Source organism: Bos indicus x Bos taurus, chromosome 6 (assembly GCF_003369695.1).
Source record: "Bos indicus x Bos taurus breed Angus x Brahman F1 hybrid chromosome 6, Bos_hybrid_MaternalHap_v2.0, whole genome shotgun sequence".
In the NCBI taxonomy this organism is placed as follows: domain Eukaryota; kingdom Metazoa; phylum Chordata; class Mammalia; order Artiodactyla; family Bovidae; genus Bos; species Bos indicus x Bos taurus.
The window spans coordinates 101,686,605-101,708,569 of NC_040081.1; the positions used below are offsets into that span (position 1 = coordinate 101,686,605).

The window sequence follows — 21,965 nt, forward strand, 5'->3', positions numbered from 1 at the left end:
TGAAGACAGCATTAATTCTGTCTTTGTACATCTTGCATGGTATGTTTAGATTATGGAACCACAATATGGATATAATATTCTCCCCAGAGAGAAAATGTTTTTTAATATTTTTAAAGTTTAAGAGTAAGAAAATACACATAAAATCACTGACCTTTAGTGAATATACAATGTTGTGTTAGTTTCAGGTGAAGAGCAAAGTGACTCAGTTACATGTTTTTCTTTTTCAGATTCTTTTCCCTTATAAAAACACTGATCTTTTTAATGTGACAGTATTTCCACAGGTAAAATTTTTGCTAAAATGATTCTTTTGTTTTCCATTTCTAATTAATTAAACTCACACTTTCATTATTCAAGAAATAAGCAATCCTCTGCAATAAAATAACAAAAGATGCAGCATAGTGACAAATATATATATGTGGTACTATGCAAATGCTGACATTCACCTCTAATTGATCTTTGAGATCTATACAGACCTCTCAGATTTTATAAAAAGTGCAAGTCTAGAGAGTTGAACACAATTCTGCTACTAATTTGTAGACTAGTCTATAAATTCCCAACTATTTATTTAAAACCTTGAACTGTGAAAAAGCATTCAGATGTCAAATGAAAATACCAATATCAAAGAAAAAAGAAAACTCAAAAAGACAAAAACACATTACTCCACTGAACAGATTCATTCATAAGTTGGTATACCATCACTTGATCCATCTCAGTCTTTAGACCTTGTGACTGCTACCAGTAATTGACCCAGAAACAGAAGTTGGCTTCACACTGTAAAGCCCTATAGTTCAGCAACCTATCACTAACAAAGAAAATAGGGCAGTTTGATGTAGCTTACTTCCAAACTCTATTACAAGAATGAACTCAATCTTAGAACTCTAACATACTTCTGAAATTCACAAAATGCAAATAATATCAATTTTAAATGTCATAATTAAAATCACAAATCACCATCTAATCTACATAAGCTGATTATAAATTTCATATTCTTTCCAAACTAGCAGTGCTGAACCTTAAAATGATCATCAATTAGGATTCAATAGAACTTCATACTCTGTGTTATATAAGATGAAATATCACACCAGAAATATACAATATAAATATCATCACCTAGCTTGGAAGAAAAAATACTTAATTTTCATTAGCATTTTAGTATTTTGTTGAGAAAAGAAAAAAAAAATCTAGATTTTAGGATAAACAAACCAAGTTATCTTTTAACATTTCAAAATACTATTCCAATGTGCTGGATGGTACTAGGGTGCATGCTTCGCCACGCAGTCTGCTGCCCATCAACACTAGAGGGGTGGAGGGAGGCGTGGAAATTAACTCACTAACAGTAATGGATCAATCAGTGGTATGTACTCCAGGTGTAAGCAGCAGTACTTTGACTGCTATCAACATACTACATCAAAAATATCAACCGCCAGTTCTAGAAGAAAAACAGGCATTCGCAGTGCTTCAAAAATTATCTGCATACACACACACACAATTCTGTTCACTTTTTCTCAAAAACACTAATTTTGAAAATAATATGCAAAAAATCTAGTACAGAAACCTAGATAACTGAAGCTAATGGTTGTTATCTAAATGGTTCTGTTAAAAAAGGTTGTGAACTCCTTTTAAACGTATGTTGAAAGCTTTGGTTCTTCTCCCCAGGAAAAAACACAAGTACACACAGAATTCAGATTCTTGGAAGACCATTTTTGGTTCACACAGCCAAAAGTGAAAAGCTGATATTCTAAACCAGAGTTGTCTAGTTTCAGAACTGAGTTCAATACATTATTATATTCTGATGCTTCCACAAAAGCCCTTCAGACAAATAAATAAAAAAAAAACAAACCTAATGGGTCACATTTTATATGGTTATATCTTGAATATTGACATTAGTGTAAAAAAAATGTATATTTTAAATGTTCCATTTATTCTTCCTTCACTGGTTAACACAAAAACATATTTCTCAGAAAAGTGAAGAAATGGTCAAGCTAAGGAGTTTTAGGACTGAAAAATAGGGCATTTTGTTATTCTAAGAGGCATTTATTCTCCTTCATCTCTCTAGTTCTCAATATATAAAAATAATTAACCTTTGTTGAAAATTCAAATATAAGAAACCAGTTTAAATATCCGATGTTTTAATACACAAAAGCCATTTGAAATTAATTTGGGGGCTTCCACAGTGACTCAGATGGTAAAGAGTCTGCCTGCAATGCGGGAGACTCAGGTTCGATCCCTGGGTTGGGAAGATCCTCTGGAGAAGGAAATGGCAACCCACGCCAGTATTTTTGCCCAGAGAATCCCAACATTCAAAATAGTCCCTTTAATCTTTTCAAAATGACAAACCCATTTTCAGTTCTAACTCTTTAAGAGTTCTTTTTTTTTGAAAAAGGGTCATTTGTCTAAATCCACACAATATACAACAAACACTAAGAGTGAACCTTAATGTAAAACTCTAGACTTTGGGTAATGGTATATCATTGTAGGTTCACTGACTGTAACAAATGTACCTTTTTGGTGTGGGGATTTTGATAGTGGGAAGACTGTGCATATATGGGGCAAAGCAGGGGGCATATGAGGGCAGAGGGTATATGAAATCTCTGTTCCCCTACTTAATTTGCAATAAACCTAAAATTGCTCTAAACGTATTTTGATAAAGGGTGTGGAGTATAATATATCTTCTTCACTTTCTTTTTAAGAAATGAGGAAATAGTGTTTTTAAAAATTACCCTCAGTGGCTGTGAATTAAATTTCCTGACAGGATACAGAATGCGCAATTATTACAGAATAGATTACAAAACCATCATTCAAAAAGACACATGTACCCCAATGCTCACTGCAGCACTATTTACAACAGCCAGGACATGGAAGCAACCTAAATGTCCATTGACATATGAATGGATAAAGAAGATACATATATACAATAGAATATTACTCAGTCATAAAAAGGATCACAGTTGGGTCATCTGTAAAGATGTAGATGAACCTAGAGTCTGTCGTACAGTGTTCTCATTCTGACAACTCAGAAAGAACATTATTGTATATTAACACATGTATGTGGAATCTAGAAAAACAATACAGATGAACTTATTAGCCGGGCAGGAATAGAGACACAGAACATAGGAAACTGACATGTGGATACACAGAGGGGAAGAGGAGGGTGGGATGAATTGAGAGAGTAGCATTATATATATATATATATATATGTATGTATATATAGAGAGAGAGTAGCATATATATATAACTATATATATAGTGTGTGTGCACACACTACATGTATCAATAGCTAGTGGGAAGCTATTATACAGCACAGAAAGCTCAGCAATGATCTAGATGGATGGGAGGTCTAAGAGGGAGGAAATATATGTATACACATACCTGATTCACTTCGTTGTACAACAGAAACTAACACAACATTGTAAAGCTATTACACTCCCATTTTTTTTAAAAAAGGGGTAGTGAACTCCTTTTAAACATACATTGAAAGCTGTGGGTCTTCTCTCCAGAAAAACAGAAATATACACAGAATTCACAGAATCTTGGAAGACCATTTATGGGTACATCCATAAACCCAGGTTAAGAACCAGAGACAAAGTAGAAATTTTCTCTTCCCTTTGACCCTCTTCCATAATTTTACCTCTAACTCACAAGAATCAACTAAACTATTCACAATGAATTCTCTTGTATAGCCTTTAAAAAAAAGTTTCATAGTACTTACATAAGCAGTTTTCAACAAAAAAATAAACTGACAGCATTCTGAAATACAACATGTGACTAATGATATCAATAAACGATAGTGCCTTACAGTTTCTAAAATGACTTCACCTGTTATAAAAATTAGTATTTTACCCCCTTTTACATTTAAGGAAATAGGTTCAGAAAATAACCTGCCGTGGGCACACAGCCAACAAATTAAGAGCTGGTATTCTAACCCAGAACTGTCTAGTTCCAGCTCATTATTACATTTTGATGTTTCCACAAAAGGCTTTCAGACAAAGAAAACAGATCAAAAAAAAGCCTAATGGGTCACATTTTAGTGTAGTTATATCCCGAATACTGACATCAGTTTAAAAAAAAGTATACTTTAACTATGCTGGGTCTCAACTGCAGTATGTGGTATCTTTAGAGGCAACATTGGAACTCTCAGTTGCAGCATGTGGGATCTAATTCCCTGACCAGGGATCAACCCTGGGCTCCCTGCCTTGGGAGCGCAGAGTCCTAGCCATTGGACTACCAGGGAAATCCCCAAATGTCTATTCTAAATGTTCCATCTCTTCTTCCTTCATTGGTTAACATAAAACATGTTTTTCAGAATAGTGAAGAAATGGTCAAGCTAATGAGTTTTAGGACTGAAAGACATGACGTTTTGTTACTTCTATGAAGTATTTCTTATTCCTCATCGCTTTAGTTCTTAATATATAAAAATAATTAACCTTTGTTGAAAATTCAAATATAAAAAACCAGTTTAGATATCCAATGTTTTAAAACATAAAATTCTTGAAATTAATTTTTAGGACATTCAAAATAGTCCCTTTAATCTTTTCAAAATGACAAACCCATTTTCAGTTCTCTACAATTCTTTAGAGTTCTTGATTTTTTGAAAAAAGGTCATTTGTCTAAATCCACAGAATATTCAATAGACGGCAAGAGTGAACCTTAATGTAAACTCTGAACTTTGGGTAATGGTATATCAATGTAGGTTACTAACAAATTTACCTTTTTGCTGTAGGGATTTTGATAGAGGGGGAGACTGCTTACATGGGGCAAGGCAGGAGCATATGAGGGCAGAGTGTATATGAGAAATCTCTGTTCCTCCCACTTAAATTTGCTATGAACCTAAAATTCCTCTAAATATAAACTACTTTGATAAAGGATATGGAGTCTAATATATCTACCTCACTTTCTTAACAAGTGAGGAAACAATGTTTTTAAAAATTATCTTCAGTGGCTGTGAATTAAATTTCCTGCCAGGAGACAGAATGTGCAATTATTACAGAATATATTACCATCTTAGAAAATAATAATAATCTTATCAAATGTTAAAAGAATTAGCAGCTTTATAAAGAATCTAGAAAAATGATACTGATGATCCTATTTATAGGGCAGGAATAAAGACACAGAGAAAAGACTTGTGGACAGAGGTGGGGAAGAAGAGGGGGATGAATTAAGAACAACACTGACATACACACTATAGTGGGAAGCTGCTTAATAGCATAGGAAACTCAGCTAAATGCTCTGTGATGACCCAGAGGAGTGGGAGGCAGGCGATATACGCATACTTACAGCTGATTTCACACTGTTGTACAGCAGAAACCAGCATAACATTGTCAAGAAATTATTGTTGTTTTTTAGTCAGTAAGTCGTGTCAGACTCTTTTGTGACCCCAGGAAGCCCACCAGGCTCCTTTGGCCATGGGATTTCCCAGGGAAGAATACTGAAGTAGGTTGCCACTTCCTTCTCTAGGGATCTTCCCCACCCAGGGATGGAACCCACGCCTCCTGCATTGCAGGCAGATTTTTTTTTTTTTTTTACCGATGAGACACCAGGAAGGCCCCAAAGCAATTATACTCCAATTAAAAATAAATGTTTTTAAAAAGATTTTAAAAGTATTGGCAACTTGAAATGTTAATATGAAGTTAAGCAATAGCTGAGTATGGTATCCTGAAATTTCTTTTGATATTTATTTATGTTCATACTCTCTGTATCTTAAAGGCGATATATACAGCGACTAAAGTCTGAAGTAGGTCACGGGATGAGTGACAAAAGAATGGGTGCTCGTAGGGAGGGGGAGGAAAAGCTGCAGCCAATGAAATAACCCACCGCTTAGCTGAGGTCCTCTGCTTACCCAAGACTACTCTCTGGCAGGATCAACACTGGAGGGAGAGGAAGGAAAAGAATTTCCTCGGTCTACGAGAATGAAGAACACCAACAGTCCAACAATTAATTAACCTCACCGGGGTGGAGGGGGGGAGAGGGGGAATGCAAAGAAAGCAAAAGTGCAACCAGCAGATAAAACACCTGTGTCAACCTAGCTTCTTGCAAGAACATTTTCTCAAAGAATCCTCCCGAAGCAGTATAACATAAGCATAAGCTAAAATGGCCAAGCATAGTTACGCTATTAATACAGATGGAAAAGAATCCTGACAAAAAAAGTTCAATAGCCTACTTAAAGTCACCCGATCTAACATTGCCAGGTGGGAAAACATACCAAAACAAAACAAAACAAAAACCTTTTCAAACTCAGGCAATCCAAAAGCTAGGACTGTCAAATCCAGTCAAGGACCAGCCCCAGGCTAGAAAGCGCGAAGGATGGAGATAAATCGCCTCTCTCAGGGAAACCAGCAGGCTAACGAAGCCCAGAAGTGCGTGAAAAGGAGGAAAGAGCAGGCATCCCGGGCTGTGAAACAACTCCACTGAGCAGAGGCGTGTTTTGAAAGAGGCTGCAGTTTCTGCTCTCAAACTCTAAGGCACTCTTCGACACCTCCCCGCCCCCCGCAGGGTCTCCACCTAAGGCGAGCTGCAAGCCCCCAGCACACGCCAGCCAGACCCCCGGGGTCATGAGTCTCGCCGGCAGGCCAGTCCCGGAGGGTTACCCTCCGGACGGACGGCCAGCACGGCCCCAGGGCCAGCATCCCGGACGGCGGCTGACCCCGATACCCGCGCCCGCCTCCCCGACCCTCGCGGGCGGCGCGTCCCTCACCGCAGGGCCCCAGTCCGCGGGCCCGCCCCGCCCCCACATGCCGCCCTCGCCCGGACCCCGCGAAGCACCTGCCCGCCTCTCTCTTCTTCGAAAGACCCTGAGGAACGAGGCAGGCTGAGGGAGTCGGAGACCGGGGTTCCCTTCGAGGAACGCGACTACCCCCCCACCCCGCGCCTTGCCTCTCGCCACAAACGGGGGAGGGGCGACAGAAACCGCGCAGCGGCTGAAGGGGTCCAAACCCTCCCGGCAGGGGAGTTTGGGTTCCTGCGTGCAGGACTCGGGGAGTTTCTCCGCCACAGGCGCGAGCCCGGGCGGCGCTACGATTTGGGCTCGGGGCTGAGGTGACCGAGGACTTCGCACGAGCGGACAGCACCGCACAAAGAAAAGAGGGAGTTGGGGGGGGGGGGCGGGGGACGAAAGCCCGGTTACCTCAGTCCTCGGCTGGTTCCCTCCGCTCGGTTCCCCACCCCCGCCCCCGTCCCGGGCCTCGCCAAGGATGCAGCCGCGCTGCCAGGTTCCTGCAGCCCCGGACGGCGCCGCACCGGCCCCGCGCGAGCACCCGACGGACGCGCGCCCCTGTGCGCGGCCTCGCCGAGCCCAGCCGGCGCCCGGCGTCCTCTCGCCCGCGCCTGCGCACAGCACTCTGGGTAGTGTGGTTTCCAATTACCTCCTGCCGGGGACCGCCCCCGCCCCGCGTGCTCTCCGAGCCCGGCTCGGGCGCGGGCGGCGGGAGTTTTCAGCCAGCTGGGGAGTGTTGTCCTTCCTGATGCTGGGGACAGCTGGCGGGGCCTGACTGGCGTCCTCAAAACACAGGTTCAGATAGGCCACCGCATGATTAACCTCCGAAGTTATCCGTTTCTTCTCTTTTGTGGCTGTACCATAAGTCCCGTCTCGCTCATGGTGAAGGTTCTTAGGGTTTCTGTCGTTTAAAGAAGGAAAAAAGGGTCTACTTTTGCTCCTGGCAATTTCTCCACAGGCTCTGCAAAAGAGATATATTGATACAAAACACCTGGTTTTATATAACTACTTACCCATAGTTTGTAGGCATCCCACTCCAGTACTCTTGCTTGGAAAATCCCATAGGCGGAGGAGCCTGTTAGGCTGCAATCCATGGGGTCGCTAATAGTTGGACAGGACTGAGCGACTTCACTTTCACCTTTCACTTTCATGCATTGGAGAAGGAAATGGCAGCCCACTCCAGCGTTCTTGCCTGGAGAATCCCAGGGACGGCGGAGCCTGGTGGGCTGCCGTCTGTGGAGTCGCACAGAGTCGGACACGACTGAAGTGACTTAGCATAGCATAGCATAGTTTGTAAGACCAAGGAAGCAGTTGATCGACCTGAGCACTCACTGCTAAAAACCATTGCAAGTGAAAATGATGTTGAAATCAACTAATTTTTCTATAAACTCAATGAAATGTTGGAGGGGATAGATGAGCGAGCAAAGAAAAAAAAATTTGAAGGCTAAAATCTTTTGTTAGAGCAAGCTCTAACTTTCACAACCCTAGGAATCTATTTCAGAATAAATTCAATCCTGATACATGTATAAATATTAATATAGGTTTCGATTGATTTAGCTAGAAAAGAGCCTTTAGGAAAAAAAATGCATCTTATGTAAAAACCCCAAGGTAACTATTTGAAATTTCAATTCTAGGGGCGAAAAAAATCACTTTTCCATTTTAAAATAGCAGAAATAGAAATAAATCTTAGTACTTCAGAATATTTCTCTTCAGGACCCTATGTTTGCAATTTTAATATGAACAAACAAAAGTGGAGCAAGACCAGTTTTAGTGTGCACACACAAAACTTTTAAAATTTGTCTGGAAGTATGATGTAATACTGTGTATTTAATAAGGTCATATTCTAATAGAATGTTTTTATAATATGAACTTTTTAATTGCATGTTCAGTGTCCCCTAAAAAATGCTTATAGAACTGCTCTTTTTTCTCTGCTAATAGACATATAAAAAACTGCTTGTACTTACTAACTACATCATAGAAATCTACACAGTATTTCAATATGGTTTCCATTTATTTTTTCAAGAATATTTAGTAAGCACTTACTATATGGCATACACTGAGTTAAGAACTGGGAAATAGTGAAGGAAACTGAATAGTTCCTACCCTTGTGGAGACTTAAGAGCTAGTGGAAGAGACAGAACTAAACACATAATGAGAAATAAAAAGGTATACAAGGACTTCCCTGGTGGTCCAGTGGCTAAGACTCTGCATTCACAATGCAGAGCACCCAGGTTCAATTCCTGATCAGTAAACTAGATTCCGTATCTTGCAACTGAAAGATTCTGCATACTACAACTAAAACCCCCACACAGCCAAACAAATATTAAAAAAAAAAAAAGGTATGCACAGGGTTGGGCTTCCCAGGTGGCACTAATGGTAAAGAACCAGCCTGCCAATGCAGGAGACATTTAAGAGGCCCGGGTTGGCTCCCTGGGTAGGGAAGATCCCCTGGAGGAAGGCATGACAACCTACTCCAGTATTCTTGCCTGGAGAATCCCATGGACAGAGGAGCCTGGAGGGCTATGGTCCATAGGGTCACAAAGACTCAGACACGACTAAAGCAACTTAGCACACATGCATGCACATACAGAAGGAGGAGCATATAAGGTATAGTAATCTAGAACTTTTTGTTGGGAGAGGGGAGGTCAGGCAAAAATTCAATGAAATTTTCAAACCAAATAACAATAAACTGGGGGGAAAGTCCTCCCCTTAAATGTGATATATCCACAACAATGCTCTCAAATAATTATTTTTAAAAATAATATCTTACTAAACAAGGTACATCTTGATGAGATTCAGAACATGGTACCCCTAAAACATAGCACCTTGACATACTGAATATCTTCAACTGAAGGAATCTGAGAAAACAGCAAAAGCAGGAAGGTCTCTCCAACCCCCAACCTTCTTCCCCCAAACTGGTCATCAAACTCCCATATATAAGGTACCCTCCCTATACCAGGAGAAAATTATAGGCATTCATATTGCCAGAGATTGGATTTAGGGCTGAGAAACCTGTATAAACATACTTAAGCTAATCCTTTTCTTCCTAGTAATTCCTTCACCATTTACTAACCCTAGGCCAAACCCCACTGTCTTGTCAATTCTTCACAAATTTATCATTTCTTTGTCTGAAAAGTGAAAGTATTAGTCCTTCAATCATGTCTGACTCTTTGAGGCCTCATGAAATGTAGCCCTCCAGGTTCCTCTGTCCATGGGATTTCCCAGGTGAAATTATTGGAGTGGGTTGCCAATTCCTTCTCCAGGGGATCTTCTAGATCCAAAGATGGAACCTGCATCTCCTGCAATGGCAGGCAGATTCTTTACCTCTGAGTCACAGGGAAGCCCTCCAATATAACATGTAAAAATTTGAAAAAATTTGTATGCTTTTATCCTGTTAATCTCTCTTCATTTGCTTAATTTTCAGAGACCCTCGGAGAGTCAAGAAGAACTTTTTCCTCTTCTACAGTCTCAATGAAAAGATCACACATTTCCTGAATATGACCAAGATATCTTCTTAGCTTTTATTCATTCCTCCCTAGCTCCTTTTCAGAATTAACAGAACTACTTAATAACCTAACTAATAAGAGACTTATTCATTAGAGACTCCTTCCTTTTCTAAAATTCCATGAATTAAAACTGGAAAAGGTCTGACCTCTGTTGGTTCACTGTCTGTTGTACTTTGGTCCAAATAAATTACAATGTCTTGACCTCAATTGACATTTGCATGTTAAGTCTTTATCTCTAATCTGGAATGAAAGGCTTTATAATATCCAAAAGAATTTCAAATGTGGCCTGCCAAGCGATTTTGAAAGATTAATGAAGGGGACCATTTAATTTTCATTTGCAGTGGAGGCAAAGCTTTCAGTCACTGGGCAGTTCCCTGGACAACTGTCTGACTATGAAAACTTCTTGAATATCCTGAACAAGCAAGACAACACCCTCATCTCCAGGTCAGAGTCACTGGCTTGCAGTGACCTTTCTTCCTACTCTTCCACTCCTATTAATATTTTATCACCCTTCCCTCATCCAGTCTTGACCAGGGTTTCAGCTGTACTTAACAACAATCACATCCTGAATTCTGCCCCACAATGGCCTAACTTAACCTATTTTAACTACTTTATGACAGTCCTTTCATCCATTACCCTTGCCATTAATCTGACATAGGTATCTCTAAGCCTTTGCTGATCTTTTCCAGCCTCATCTCTGAGATATTTAAGTTTCCCTAATTTCTCTCTGGGCCTTTGAAATTGCTGTGCCTTCTGTCTCCCTCTTTGCCTGGTAAACTCCTGCTTGCCTTTCAGTATCAACCCAGATATTGTTTTCATCAGGAAGCATATCCTGGTTACAGTTCCCCTCCTCTTTGTTCTGTGTTAACGCTTTCTGTATATGCTCACATTACAACCTATTTTTGCTTCTCAAATAGCTGTCTTTTCAGTGAGCATTTTAATTAGGTATCCTTTCATTTGTCTGATAACTTCCTAAATAGAAATTAGGAACATGGTACTGGGTATAAGATGGCTGATTAACAAATACTTAGGAAATAAACGGATGCATATCAACTTAGGGCAGTAAAGAAAAGTGTGGAAGTGAAACTTGCTCAGTTGGGTCCGTCTCTTTGCAACCCCATGGACTGTAGCCTAACCAGGCTCCTCTGTCCATGGAATTCTCAAGGCCAGAATAGTGCAGTGGGTTGCCATCCCCTCTCCAGGGGATCTTCCCAATCCAGGAATCAAACCCAGATATCCCGCATTGCAGGCAGATTCTTTACCATCTGAAGCCACCAGGGAAGCCCAAGAATACTGGAGTTGGGTAGCCTATCCCTTCCCCAGAGGATCTTCCTGACCCAAGAATCAAACCGGGGTCTCCAGCCTTATAGGCAGATTCTTTACCAAGTGAGCTAAAAGAAGGATCCTGCAAGTATTTTCTGTAAAGCAAGTATTTTAGCTTGTGGACCTTAAGGTCTCCATTGTAACTACTCAACTCTGCTTCTTAAAGCATGATGGCTAATCCTCATTGGTAGTTCCATAATATCTATGTAATAAGGAATCTGAGTTCCTTCAAGGAACTCACACTTGAATGGAAGAACTTGGGGTGGGGAAGTGGGTGCAGCTTCGGCTAGAGGGCATCACTGAGGATATGTTTACATAGCAGCTACTTTGTTCTTGTTTAGAGTGATTATTTTGGGGTCCTTTGCAGGTGGGTCAACAGATAGAGCTAAAACAAAAAGCATCATTTTGTTGCTAAGCCACTGCCAGTTTAGTTTGCACACGAAATAATTTCTTTTGAAAATTTATCTGTGTTGGTGAGTTTTTAAACTCCGGTTTGCCTCCTGCCCCCACCACACGCACACTTTTAATATTTCACTCTGGCTGTTCCCTTCTGCCGAAGTCAGATCGCTTTCCATTTCCCGTGAGCCTGCCTAGCCATGGTCAAGCTTTCAAGCTGCCTTTGCGGGGAGCTGTGGAATCTTCTTTAATATGAAGGGATGAGAGCAGTTCGCCTCCATGCTATCACACTCCAGCTTCCCCGATGGCTCAGCGTGTAAAGAATCTGCCTGCAATACAGGAGACATAGGAGATGTGGGTTCAATCCTTGAGTCAGGAAGGTTCTCTGGAGAAGGAAATGGCAACCCACTCCAGTATTCTTGCCTGTAAAATCTCATGGACAGAGAAGGCTGGTGGGCCACAGCCCAAAGGGTCACAAAGAGCGGGACATGGCTGAGCAACTAAGCGCACACACACTGCCACACTCCAAAAGCCTCCTAACTTTATCATAAAACACATTTAGAGAAACTTACACACTTCTGGGCCAAGTTTTATCCATATGTATTAGAGAAAGTGGCACAGTGATACAAATGTAATAATTGTGTTTCAGTTCCAATACTATTCCAAGTGCCTGATCTCTATGAAAACTGCTGTAGATCTATATTGCATTAGCTTTCTGATATCTTCACATTCTCACAGAAATCTATGGAAGGTTTTCTTTTTATTATTTAAAAAAAAATTACGTTGCAGAATGACAGATCCTGCTAGCTGCTTAAACAGTATCTTGTTGCCTTCCTCATTAATAAAGGCCAGTTTTTTTTGTTTTTTTTAAGGAATGACAGTGGTCATGTATGGATGTGAGAGTTGGACTGTGAAGAAAGCTGAGCACCAAAGAATTGATGCTTTTGAACTGTGGTGTTGGAGAAGACTCTTGAGAGTCCCTTGGATTGCAAGGAGATCCAACCAGTCCATTCTGAAGGAGATCAGCCCTGGGATTTCTTTGGAAGGAATGATGCTAAAGCTGAAACTCTAGTACTTTGGCCACCTCATGCGAAGAGTTAACTCATTGGAAAAGACTCTGATGCTGGGAGGGATTGGGGGCAGGAGGAGAAGGGGATGACAGAGGATGAGATGGCTGGATGGCATCACTGACTCGATGGACGTGAGTCTGAGTGAACTCCGGGAGTTTGTGATGGACAGGGAGGCCTGGCGTGCTGCGATTCATGGGGTCCAAAGAGTCAGACACGACTGAGCAACTGAACTGAACTGAGGTACCTAGCTAATAGATTATTTGTCAGGCTTCCTGACAGACTAAGTTCTATTCATAAAGTATAAGTACAAGTGTTGCTTGGGACTTTGAGGGGGATGGCTGCTTAAAGGGATGGAAGATACCTCTCTTATGCTTCTTTCCTTCTTACTGGAAGTAATGGCTGGAGTTTTAGCGGCCACTTTAGACTATGAGGTTATTTGAGGGTAGAAATCATGTATAAGTTGGTGGAAAATGACAGAAAGAGCCTAGGTCTTTAATGACCAGTGAGCCACCAAACCAGTCCTCCCCCAAGCCTTTTGGGGTTGGAAGTTCCAGTTGTGAAAAAGATATTTGTATATGATACACAAATATGGCTCCTTCTAAATGTTAGAACTGGCACCGCGGCCTGCCCAGGCTTACAGGCTTTCTTTCTATATGAATTAGCAATTTAGGACTGCTCTTTCAGTGGGCCAGTGGAGAAGGAAGTACATCTGTCGAGAGCCTCGAAGAGATGAGCAGATGAAAATCAATGAAGAGGAAAACTAGGATTGAGCAACCCGACAGGGTATGTGAATTTACTTCCTTCCCTAGGCCTTGACCATTTTGCATAGAACCCTTAAGACAACGTGGAGGTTATCATGTTGCAATCTTGTAACAATGATGTAATTCTTTCCCCTAAATGGTTGCTGGCTCTCCTGTTACCACATTCATGCACTCATAATTCTTGCTCAGATGAAAATCACATTTTTTAGACCCTCTTTGTTAAGTGCGTCTCTTTGGGAGTTTATCAGCCAAAGTTGAAAGAGGGAAATTGTTATAATGGCACTTCTTTTTCAAGGAAGCAGAACCAAAAGAAAACCTTTCAGCCAATTTCCTCAGAGGTAAAACTGGATTATTAGAATTGAATAGTCTGTTGTTCAGCCTCTCTGGGAAGTTTCAGTTGCTGCTTGATCTTCAGCTGAGCCCTGAGGCAGAAGCACAGAGGGTCACTGGATTTGTGCCTACCTGGCTGGAGGGAGGTACCACAAAAAAGACTGTTGCTTTTATATGCTCACAGGTATTGAGACAAAAACAAATGAGGCCAGAGGGCTCGGGATAGAAGACAGGTGATCCCCTTTGCTGTGTGCTGCATTGGCAAGCAGTCATTTACATGTTAGTCAAGAATTTTAAGACTCTACTCAGATTATTACCCTTAAATCTGGACTGCCATTTTTCTTTAGAAAAATTTTAAAAGAAATGTCCAGCTTACCTGCCTCTACTTCTCAACATGAACCATCACCCTCAAGTTCTGCCAAAAGTTTAGCTCTTCTCTCCTCCCAAGCAGCCCCCTTTCACCCTCTCAGGAAGGCTGCTGGCAGAGAACTCCCATTACATTGAAGGAGCCATTTGAGGCAAAATTAATAAAGGTGTGAACAGGTTCTGCTGCTGCTGCTGCTATGTCGCTTCAGTCGTGTCCGACTCTGTGCGACCCCATGGACTGCAGCCTACCAGGCTCCTCCGTCCCTGGGATTTTCCAGGCAAGAGTGCTGGAGTGGAGTGCCATTGCCTTCTCCGGTGAACAGGTTCTAAGAAAAGCTAAAAGGACCCATGCAGTATTCCTGAGCTAATAAAAAAGAAACTACCAGAACCCAGAGAGGAGAGAAAGCTGTGTGTAGAGACCTGCTGACTATAATAAAGCCTTGATGAGTCCCTGCAGGAAGGGTGCTAGGATAGAAATACCCTAATCTCCTTCTTCTTTCTTTTTGGTCCCTCTCAGTTTCCCAACCAGGAATCAAACCCGCGTCTCCTGCATTGGAAATACAGAGTCTTAACCACTGGGCCACCAAAGAAGTCCCATTCTCCTCCTCTTTGATTTACTAGTGACACTGCCTGCCAAAGGCAGCTTCTGGAAGCCAGAGTACAAGGAAATCTGTTAATTTTGTTCATCAACGTCAGCTTTTCTGGCACAAAGCTGGATAGAGAAGAACGAAGAGAGATCTAGAGGGACAACTGGAAGATATTCAGCCACCTGCTCTGACATTTTTTGCTCAGGCTAGGCTTATCACCTAGAACACCCTCATTTTCAATTGTCATATAATCCTCTGCTATGGTCTAGGATTCAAGTATATGACCTACTTTTAAATACAGACATCCCTCTCTCCTGGTTAGCATTTTCAGCTGTATCTTTCCCACTGACACTTAACTATATACAGCCTTTATTGCCACTAAATGTTTCAAAGATATGTAAGTATCCCATTAAATTGTAAGCTCAATTTATGTTATGCTTCTTTTCAATCTCTGTAGCACCTAACACAGTGTTCAGCACAGACCAGTTGAAACAAATTGTAATTTTCTTAATTCTCTCACTTTTTTTTATCCCCACCCTCTACCTGCCCCGAGGGGCTTCCCAGGGAGTGCTGCTGCTGCTGCTAAGTCGCTTCAGTCGTGTCCGACTCTGTGCGACCCCATAGACGGCAGCCCACCAGGCTCCGCCGTCCCTGGGATTCTCCAGGCAAGAACACTGGAGTGGGTTGCCATTTCCTCCTCCAATGCATGAAAGTGAAAAGTGAAAGTGAAATTGCTCAGTTGTATCCGACTCTTCGTGACCCCATGGACTGCAGCCTATCAGGCTCCTCCATCCATGGGATTTTTCCAGGCAAGAGTACTGTAGTGGGTCGCCATTGCCTTCTCCTCGTCTCCTCCCAAGTGGTCTCAATAGTGATTGAAGGGAGCTGGTGACTGAAAAATCAAGCAACCTCATCGAAATGATGGAGATGGGGGCAACTCTGAAGTAGCTCCTAAGAGGTTTCCCAGAACCCCCTGGGACCCACAAGGATGGATCTGCGTAACAATTCACCCTTAATTAGCTTCCTTCCCTTTCTTCTTCTGTCTTTCTGCTGCTGCCAATGCTTCCTAGAAACACCTCCCATATGAAACACTTACTTAAATTATTTAAGTTTACTTCTAAGATAGAATGATGTGATATCACCAATGATATTCAACCCACTTGTGGTAGGAATATGCAAGGATGTACTTTTCTTGATATAGCTTCTCTGTCCTGATATTTTCCTCTTTCTTGGCTTTCATGGTATCTAAACATATTATTGATCCGCCTGAGGAAAATTACAGATTTTTTAAAATACTAAAAATAAAGTTAGTGTTGTCTTATCTTTTTATAACAGCAACATATCTTTATTATTGAAAATAATACCACTGTTCTAAAATAGAGACTGTTAATATCTTGCTGTGTGCCCTTTTGGAACATTTTCTTTACATGAATTAATGTGGGTCTTTTTAATTGCTTTTTTTCCCACTGAAGAATGTATGTTGAATAACTTGACAAGTCAAAAAAAAAAAAAATACTCATGTTTAATAGCATTCAAAATGACTGCCAGGACTTCCTGGCAGTACAGTGGTTAAGACGTCCCCCTTCCACTACAAGCTGCACAGGTTCAATCCCTGGTCAGGGAACTAATTTCCTGCACAACAATAAAAATGATTTCAGGATGTTTCACTGTATGGACTTACTACTGCTGCTGCTGCTGCTGCTAAGTCGCCTCAGTCATGTCCAACTCTGTGCGACCCCATAGACGGCAACCCACCAGGCTCCCCTGCCTGGGATTCTCCAGGCAAGAACACTGGAGTGGGTTGCCATTTCCTTCTCCCATGCATGAAAATGAAAAGTGAAAGTGAAGTCGATCAGTCGTTTCCGACTCTTAGCGACCCCATTGACTGCAGCCCACCAGGCTCCTCTGTCCATACTACTATTCCTCTAATCAAGCTTTCAGTTTTAATTATTTAGAGTTTTCCAGCTTTCAAAAAAAAATTGTTTATAGGTTGTCTAACATGTAACTAAATCATTAAGATACTTCCCCAAAGTGGAACTGCTACATCAGAGATCACATAGATTCAAAAGATTTCTGACATCTTACATAAGTGGCTCCTACCCGCAAAGTATGAGACTACTTCCTGACGGTTCTATCATCTCTATTTTCTTCTTTAAGCCTTTGCCAATAATTAATTTTATTTCTCCCCTAATATCAAGGATGAACTTTTTAATATTGCCATTGGCCATTCTTTTTTTTAATGATCTGGCTTGTTCCTGTATACAAAGACAATCATAGGAAGACCGTGCTGCTGTAATACTACCTGAGATTATGATCTCATTGCTTTTTGTTAATTGGTTGGTTATTCTACCTTCAAGAACAGACCTGTCTAAGAACGGCCTCTGACTGCTCCTTGCTTCAGGTATCTAATTTACACTTAAGTTTAACCTTGGGCCCTGTATCAGTGACTTTCCACATCAGTCTTTCTGCATCTCTCCATTGGCTTTCCTATCACTATTCACTTTCAGCATGCTGAGTCCTGACTTCCAATCTGTTACCATCACCAACTTTTTCAGTTCTATCTAAACTCTCTTGGACTCCAAAATTTGAAATAGCAGAACTTCTTTTTAATCTTTTTTCTTGTTTGTATTCAGATGCAATCAAACATGACTATGCAGTTTCTTTGTTCACAATATTTCACAGGTTTTCTCCTAAAGCTTTATTTCTACAATTGTGACTCTAATTTAGACCCACCACATTCTGTCAAGTGGAGAAGGAAATGGCAACCCACTCCACTATTCTTGCCTGGAGAATCCTATGGACGGACCATGGGGTCCAAAGAGTCAGAAATAACTGAAGCAACTTAGCAGCAGCAGCAGCGTTCTGTCAGGAGGACTTCTCCCTTTAGGGCTAAAAGAGCTTTACACATACAATTTTCATAATTTTAAAATAATTAAATTTATCTTATACATAACAGTATATGTGTATACATGAGATATAAAGAATAATTAAAGTCTTACTCTGAGGGATCCTTTCCAAACACATTCCTTTCTCTCCAGAGGTAAATACTATCTTGAATGTATGTTTTTCATTTCCATACATTGCTTTGCAGTTTTACTCTTGCATTTAGCTTGCATGCTTTTGACCTTTAAATATGCAATATCATATTATATATATTTTTCTTTGGCAACTTGCTTTTCTTGCTCAACATTGTATGTAAGATTTGTTCTTGTTGATGGTTTATTCATTTTTTACTACTGTGTAATACTGCATTGGATATGTACCATAATTATGAGTATCATAATTTACTCGGCTCCTCTGTTGATATCTTTTGAGTTATTTCTGTTTTTTTTTTTACTATTACAGACTATGACACTTGTGGTATGTACAAGCTTACATAGCAAAGGCAAGAATTAGGTGGAATTGCTGATTTCACAGTGTTCATGACTTTGATGTCACTGTGCATGCGTACTCAGTCACTAAGTGCTTTCCGACTCTTTGCAACCCTATGGACTGTAGCCTGCCAGCTTCCTCTGTTCGTGGGATTTCCCAGGCAAGAACACTGGAGTGGTTGCCATTTCCTCCTCCAGAGGTCCCAACCCAGGGATTGAACTCAAGTCTCCTGTGTGTTCTGCACTGGCAGGTGGATTCATTACCACTGAGCCACCTGGGAAGCCCCTTGATGTTTCTGCTGCTTCTGCTGCTGCTGCTAAGTCGCTCAGTCATGTCCGACTCTAGTGACCCCATGGACTGCAGCCTACCAGGCTCCTCTGTCCATGGGATTTTCCAGGCAAAAGAACTGGAGTGGCGTGCCATTGCCTTCTCCACTTGATGTTTCTAGGTAATGCCAAATTGTATTCCAATTCAATTATATCAATTTACACTTTTAAGAAAACTTTCTGAGGGTTTCAGTTGTCCCACATTCTGGTCCACATTTAGTTTTGCCAGATTTCTTAACTTCTGCCAGTCTGTTAAATATAAAATAGTGTCTCCTGGTTTTAATTTGTTGTTTTTTTATTTTTTAGACTTTTGTTTTTGATGTGGACCATTTGAAAAATCTTTATTGAATTTGTTACAATATTGCTTCTGCTTTATGTTTTGTTTTTTTGGCCTTGAGGCATGTGGGATCTTAGCTACTCCACCAGGAATGGAGCCTTCACCCTCTGCTTTGGAAGGTGAAGTCTTAACCACTGGACCACCAGGGTAGTCCCTCCTGATTTTAATTAGAATTAATACAGCTATTAATGAGATTTTAATGAACATATGTTTATTACCAATTCAGATTTTCTTTTCTGTAAAATTCTTGCTCAAATTTTTCCTTTTCTTGTGGATTTTTGTTCTTTTTACTGATTAGTTTTTAGAAGTAACCTTTAATATTCTAAATACTAATACTAATCTTCTGTTTATTATCTGAGTATTAAACATCCTTCCAGTTTGTGGCTTGGCTTCTTACTTTTTAATGGTGTTTTTTGATAACCAGTTTTTAATTAGAATGTAAGTAAATTCATCGATGTTTATTTACCCTAATGGCTTGAGCTTTTTATATCTTCTTTAAGAAACATAAAAATTTCTGACACATAAAAATTTTCTTGTTTCTGTTCCTGACACACACAATATTTTCTTTTACAACGTTTGAGTTTTACATGTTAAATTTAATTCGTTAGACTTCTTGAATGGATTTTGGTAAGTTAAATTTTAATTTACCACTTATGCCTACATTATGGGCAGCTTACCGAATACTCAGTATTTTTCCACTTCTTTTTTTATTCTTTAGTTTATTATTTTAAATAAATGTTTTTTTAGAGTGTTTATTTCAAGCTACATGAATCTTTTAGAAGCACCCCACAAAGTACTCTTTGTTATTGTTTACATATTGCATAAACTACTAAAATACAGGCAAGCCAGCAATTTACCACAATCAGCATTTGATTCTTGGATGTACCACTAGATTTAGAGTAGAATGAGTTCTGGGTCCACATTGTAGATATAGAGGTATTTTAAAGTATTTGATCTCCTAAATGAAAGTGAAAGTCTTAGTTGCTCAGTCGTGTCCAACTCTTTTGAGACCCCACAGACCATAGCCTATCAGGCTTGTCTCTCCATGGGGTTTCCTAGAGAAGATACTGGAGTGGGTAGCCGTTCCCTTCTCCAGGGGATCTTCCTGACCCAGGGATCGAACCCAGGTCTCCGGCATTGCAGATGGATTCTATACTATAGCAAATCAAGCATTAAAAATTATGCTCTATACTTCATATTGTATATTTAAATATGACCTCCTTCATGGAATATGGAGATGTATTATAAAACACAGAGTCTCTCTCTTCAGGTTTTTCAAACCGTACCAACTTGTAATGCATCCTCATGGGAAAGCCAGACCCATTCAATAACTTGGCACCAGAATTAAGCTAAAACTGGTGGTTCAGACGGTAAAACGTCTGTCTACAATGCGAGAGACCCGGGTTTGATCCCTGGGTTGGGAAGATCCCCTGGAGAAGGAAATGGCAAACAACTCCAGTACTATTGCCTGGAAAATCCCATGGACAGAGGAGCCTGGTGGGCTACAGTCCGTGGGGTTGCAAAGAGTCAGACACCACTGAGCGACTTCACTTCACTGTCTTTGAGATAGGCACGGAGGGAGGAAGTGAGAAACCGTAATAGTAGTTGTAAAACACTTGGAGCTCCCTCTGCTGGAATATATTGGTTAAGGAGCAATTGTGAAGGAAGAGCTCTACCTCCAAGGTCAAGAAATAGAAACAAAGGAAACAATCTCAAAGTTAGCATTGACACCAGGTTAAAAGGAAAGTTAAAAATAACAGTAGTAGACTTTCTTCTAAGGTTTTGATTTTGTAAAATTTGTCACTTTTTCCTTATATGTTAGGAATATTCGCCTTATGGTACAAAAAGGGTTAACTCGATTCATTGTTGTTGATGTTTAGTCGCCCAGTTGTGTCCAACTCTTTGTGACCCCATGGACTGCAGCCCACCAGGCTTCTTTGTCCATGGGATTCTCCAGGCAAGAATACTGGAGTGGATTGCCATTTCCTTCTCCAGGGATCTTCCTGAACCGGGGATTGAACCTGCATCTCCTGCACTGCAGGCAGATTCTTTACCACTGAGCCCCCCCAGGTCTCCCGCATTGCAGACAGACGCTTTACCATCTGAGCCACCAGGGAAGCCGCTAAGTCCCCAGGGAAGCCCAATTCGATTCGTTAACTGACACGTTAGGGGAGCAGCCTCAGGGAACAGCATAATATCATTTTAGAACATTGATGACTGAAAATATATTTATAGAGTAGACTTTTACTCATCATGTAACTTTTGGAAAGTCACTTATCTCTGTACCGTGTCTCTCTAATTTTAAAGTGAGGATGACGATAACGACCCCAAACTCTTTGACAATGGAGAGTAAATGAGAAGCCAAGAGATGTGACACAAACTTCTAAGGTGTCACAGATTCCTGTGGCTAAAATCCCATGACTGGTTGGTAGCCATACTCCCAGGTGATTAGCATCAAGTCCCTGGCACTGTGTAAAGGCCTGGTGACATGGTGATGACTAAAGCATTCTCCTCATCATCCTAGAATTCACAATTTAACAGCCTACTGAAGAAAACACTATAATAACACAAGCAGTAACAACAAAACATGGCAAATCCTACAAAAGAAGAATGTATTGGAAGTTGATAGGCACACATGGTTTTCTAGAGGATCAGAAAAAACTTCAAAGAAAAGTTATATTTGAGTTGGGACTTGATGTATGAGGTACTTGCCAGTACATTTTTTTTCCTTAAAATTTTTGTTTATTTAGCTGTTCTCAGTAGGAGCTCTCATCCAAAAATGTTGTTTAAAAACATGATAATTAGGGAAACACAAAGTTAGCCTAGTTCTAGTTAATTTCATTGGAAGCCTTAATAAACAACATACTGATGCAATCATTGAT

The 21,965-nt window shown here is 40.7% G+C and overlaps 1 protein-coding gene across 1 annotated transcript in view; it reads right to left on the bottom strand.

Annotated features, from left to right (window-relative positions):
* Window positions 1-7,312, bottom strand: part of KLHL8 (kelch like family member 8) — a 57,377-nt gene extending 50,065 nt beyond the window's left edge. Inside the window, exon 1 of the mRNA XM_027544979.1 lies at window positions 7,121-7,312. The gene's annotated coding sequence lies outside the window, so the exon portion shown is untranslated. The remainder of the gene's footprint in view (window positions 1-7,120) is intronic.
* Between the last annotated feature and the right edge of the window lie 14,653 nt (window positions 7,313-21,965).